General features: G+C 36.9%; 1 protein-coding gene across 1 annotated transcript in view; it reads left to right on the top strand.

Moving 5' to 3' along the window:
* The first annotated feature begins 3,339 nt into the window (after positions 1-3,339).
* Positions 3,340-5,000, top strand: part of LOC125038111 (glycerophosphocholine cholinephosphodiesterase ENPP6-like) — a 20,234-nt gene continuing 18,573 nt past the window's right edge. Inside the window, exon 1 of the mRNA XM_047631402.1 lies at positions 3,340-3,538. The gene's annotated coding sequence lies outside the window, so the exon portion shown is untranslated. The remainder of the gene's footprint in view (positions 3,539-5,000) is intronic.

Genomic DNA, 5,000 nt, shown 5'->3' on the forward strand with positions numbered 1-5,000 from the left:
GTAACAAATGGAATCTCTCTCTCTCTCTCTCTCTCTCTCTCTCCTTCCCTCCCTTCCTTTCTCACTTACTCACTCTCTCACTCTGTCTGTCTGTCTGTCTCTCTCTCTCCCTCCTTCCCTTCCTCCCTCTGTCTGTCTGTCTGTCTCTCTCTCTGTCATGACCAAAGCCTTCATTCCGCCACATCGTGACCAACAGAAACCCAATACACAAAGAAGCTTTTATGTGCATAAGACAACAACTTTGAAAAACAGTGATTTTGTTTCACTTTTTTTGTTTCATTTTTCATCCGTTGTTATTACTATTTTTATTTCACTTTCTTCCATATTTCATATTCTGTCATTCTCTCGGTCAACCCTCGTTTTGAAAACATACCGTGGAAGAGATTTTTGTTTTTTGAAACGAATTATTAATGTGTTTTTGTTTTGTTGTTGTTGTCGTTGTTTTGTTATTTATTGTTAATGATTCGTTACCTCAGTTTTCATCAGGAATTATAGTAAAAATATCTTACCTTAAATATATTTATCTTATCCTAACTTTAGGGTTAAAATTCTAAATTAAGAGAAGGTTAAATAAAAGTATTGACATAACATTATATTTCATCTTGATCAAAATGTCACAGCAGATTGTAATGAATAACTGTCATCAATAAAAAAAAAAAAAATTCAATATTATAGTTGCTATTACTCTTATTATTATTATAGTTGCTATTACTCTCCATTATTGAAGTTATAACTGTTGCAAATATTGTATCAATGATTTGATATTATCTCCAATAGGATTAGCATTACTATCATCATCTTTATCATTATAATCATCTTCATCACTATCATCTCCACCATCCCCCTCAACATCATCTCCATCATTTCATCTCCATCATCTCCATCATTTCATCACCATCATCTCCATCATCTTCATCACCATCATCTCCATCATCTTCATCTCCATCATCTCCATCATTTCATCACCATCGTCACCATCATTTCATCACCATCATCTTCATCACCATCATCTTCATCATCATCATCTCCATCATTGCTTCACCATCATCTCCATAAACCATAGCTTTAGCATTATCATCACAATACTACGCATAACCTTGACAAACTCAAATGTGTTTACTCATCAATTTCAACCTAAGCTTCCAGTCACGATATAACCTTGATCGGAGTTTTCGGTAAAAAAGAAAAGAAAAAGAAAAAAAAAAAAAAGTATATGGTATCATTATATAACTTTGATATCAAACGTGATAACAATCTTAGTGATGGAGATAAGGTAGATAACGACAGAAGCAAATAAATAACTAAAACAATAGATAATTATGATAACAGTGATAATAAACTTGATACAGTAATAGTAATGGTAGTAGTAATAGTACTCATAGTAATGATGTTCATTATGAAGATAATAATGATAATAGCAACAATAACAACAGCAACAATTATGGTAGTAGTAGTAGTAGTAATAGTAGTTGTAGTAGTAGTAATAGTAGTTGTAGTAGTAGTAATAGTAGTTGTAGTAGTAGTAATAGTAGTGGTAGTAGTAGTAATAGTAGTTGTAGTAGTAGTAATAGTAGTGGTAGTAGTAGTAATAGTAGTTGTAGTAGTAGTGATAATAGTTGTAGTAGTAGTAATAGTAGTGGTAGTAGTAGTAATATTTGTAGTAGTAGTAGTAGTAGTTGTAGTACTGTAGTAGTAGTAGTGGTATTACTACTTCTACTACTATTAATAATAACAAAAACAATAAAGATATAAAAATAATAATGATTCTGATAATAATAAACAATAACAATGATAATATCAGTAATGATAACAATGATGATGATGATGATGGCGATGATAATAATAACAATAATAATAAAAATAATAAAAATACTGATATTGATAATAATAATGATAATAATAATAACAGTGGTAGTAATAGTAACAATAGTAATAATGATAATAATGATACTAATGATAACAATAACAACAACAACAATAATAATAATAAGAACTATAGTAATGATCATAAGGATAATCACTAATAATAAAAAAATAATAACAATAGCAATAATGACCACAGTAATAACAATAAGAACAGTACTACTACTAATGACAATATGAAAAGAATAACAATAACAATAACAACAAGAACAATAATAACTACAATAATGAGAACAATAATGAAACGTTACAACTCCGACTACTAATAACAATAATGATAATGATAATAACAATGACAATATTGATCATAATAATAAAAATAATGATGACGAGAAACAATAATGGTAATAATATTAATAACAACAACAATAATTGTAATAATAATGACAGTATGCTAATACTGATAGTAATAATGATAATCATAACAGCAGTGTCATTTGTAATAACAATATTAATAATAACTATAAGAATGATAATATTGATAAGAATATAATAATAATAGCTATTTAATAACTATAATAATAACTCTAATAATTACATAATGATGATAAGAATATAATCCTTATTAATAATAACGATAATAATGACAAGAAAAGTCATAAAAGTTGTCTGGATTATAATAACAGTAATTAACAGTAATGTTAATATTTGCGATGATGATAATCACAAAAATTATCGTCAAAACAGCAACAGATTAAGATGATTATAAGTATCGGAATTATAATAGTAAGATGAATATTATAACAATTCCAACCACAGCAGCATCGGAAGTAATAATGATAATAACCGTAATTATAATAATAACATGATAACGATAACAATTCCAACTGAAGCAGCATCGCCGGCGGCAGAAAGCATGCTAACTGACAAATTGTTTCGTCTTTTTTCTGCTTGTTGCGAAGGCCCTGGAGGACGACCCAAGGAACATTTTTTTACGTCGCTTTTTGCCCATTCTTGTGGCCTATTATAGCACTAACCATCTTCTATATGTTTATATTCAAATCACCCTTTTTAGAATTGTTATAAAAAGGGTTATATAACTCGTGAATAAGTAAACTAAAAGGACGGGAAGTTCGTTGTGTTTCGCCTTCTATATAGCATGGCTTCCCTGCAAAGCCTCAACTCTCAGGATTCCAGGCGAAAGGGGCTGCCAGACGTATGTGCTTTGTTTGCCGAATGCTTTCATTAGATAGAACTGTGTGAGTGACAGGTAACTGCTTTATAATCACGTGATATTCTTTTCAAAGAGAGGCTAGTGAGATGTTTGATTTAAGAAAATGTGTCATCTTTGAAAGGATTTTAGCAGTTCATACCGGTTTCTGTTGATGTTCAAAGTACATGCTTTGTTCTCATAGTAAATCCTACTGACAACGTTTAGATTCTAATCCTTTATAATTCCAAATCCACCACTTACTCGTACAAAGACCATAAAAGTGAAAGACAGTTCTAATAAACGCAATAACGAAGAAACGCCAGGGGACGCTCCGGTACAACACTTCGGGCCCATAGTGGATGTGGGTTGGTTACTGAACTCGCTCCGCGCCGGCAGTGTCCAGAACACATACCAGGAGGCAGCGCAGACAAAAGAACGAGCTCGGGTACCTCAGTCGGAAAGGTATGTGTCCCTGTTGTAAAAAGAACTTAAGGTTTGCTGCATATAATACGCCCAGGGGTTAAGGTGGCTGTGTTCTCTTCTATGTACTGTGACAAGATCGGTAGGTCAATATTTGGGATAATTGGCGCAGTCAGTGAAGCTGGAAAATGCCTTGCGTAGTTACGCTTGTAATATGTTAATACCAGATCGCAATCATAACACTTCTTTACAATGATTTTATTATGTTATTGTTAGTACTGTTGTTGTTGTTTTGTTATCATCATCATCATCATCATCATCATCATCATCACCATCACCATCACCATCACCATCACCATCACCATCACCATCACCATCACCATCACCATCACCATCACCATCACCACCACCACCACCACCACCACCACCATCATCATCAACCATTATATAACAAGAATGCCATTGTATCTGTAAATTTAATTTCTGGCTGATTAAAAAAAGTGATCCCACAGACGGATCATGGCTTTTATCGCGATCGGCACGTTGCCTAAATCTTATCTCCATCTAGCAACCTGTACGTTGTCTCACCTCCGCCCACGGTGTGCCTTACACAAACACGCCCTCGCCCATATGCTGCTCATCATCCCCCAAACCTTTCCCACTCTGCCGTCAGCCCCCCTCCCCTGCTCCTTCGCGCCCGGGTAAACATGCCACAGAGGGAGGGGCGCGAGGGACCAGGGAGGTCGCCACATGTGTTTGACCTCTCGAAGGCAAGACCTGAGCGTCGGATTTCCTTCCCCGAGTACTGTCCAGGGCGAGTAACCTGAGGAGCTGGCTGATAGGACTTCTTGCCCGCCGATTTTTCTCTTTTATATTTTCTTTTCTTGTTTCTGTTGTTCTGTTGGGTGTATGCTTGCTTGCGTGTGCTTGTGTCCGAGATGAGACAGTTTGAGTTAGGTGTATATGTACTGTACGTGTGTGTGTGTGTGTGCTCGCGCGTGTGTGTGCGTGCGCTACCTCAGATGTGAGCGTATACGTGCGTACAGGAGCGAGTTTGAGTGCGCGACCGAGCTCTGTTCTTCCCAAAGCTAACCTCTCAGCAGGTCATCTCCCTGCCGCCCTGCCCTCCCCCCTGCAATTATCTCCCCCTCCGCTAAGTCTCCCTTGTTCCCCGCCGCCCTATCGATTACGCCCTCGCGGATGAACCTCGAAACCAGCAGAGATTAAGCCGGTCTGTCATAGGCCTCGAGGCGGGCTCATCGGCCGTCAAGTATTCATGTGTTTTCGGTGACCCTTTGAGTCGGTCCCTGTGGCTGTTTTGGGTCGGGGACCGAGGGGCCTCTCCTCGATTCCCTCCTCGCCCTCTTGCATCGCTTCATTCTCTTCGCCCGTGTGCCTTATCTGTTATTACGTCAGCCTCTGTGTTTCCACGCGCGGAGACCTGCCCGCGTTGTGTAAGTGTGTAGTTACAAGTGTCTGTGCTTGTGTGGCCCGGGGCTCCTCG

Source organism: Penaeus chinensis, chromosome 24 (assembly GCF_019202785.1).
Source record: "Penaeus chinensis breed Huanghai No. 1 chromosome 24, ASM1920278v2, whole genome shotgun sequence".
Taxonomy (NCBI): Eukaryota; Metazoa; Arthropoda; class Malacostraca; order Decapoda; family Penaeidae; genus Penaeus; species Penaeus chinensis.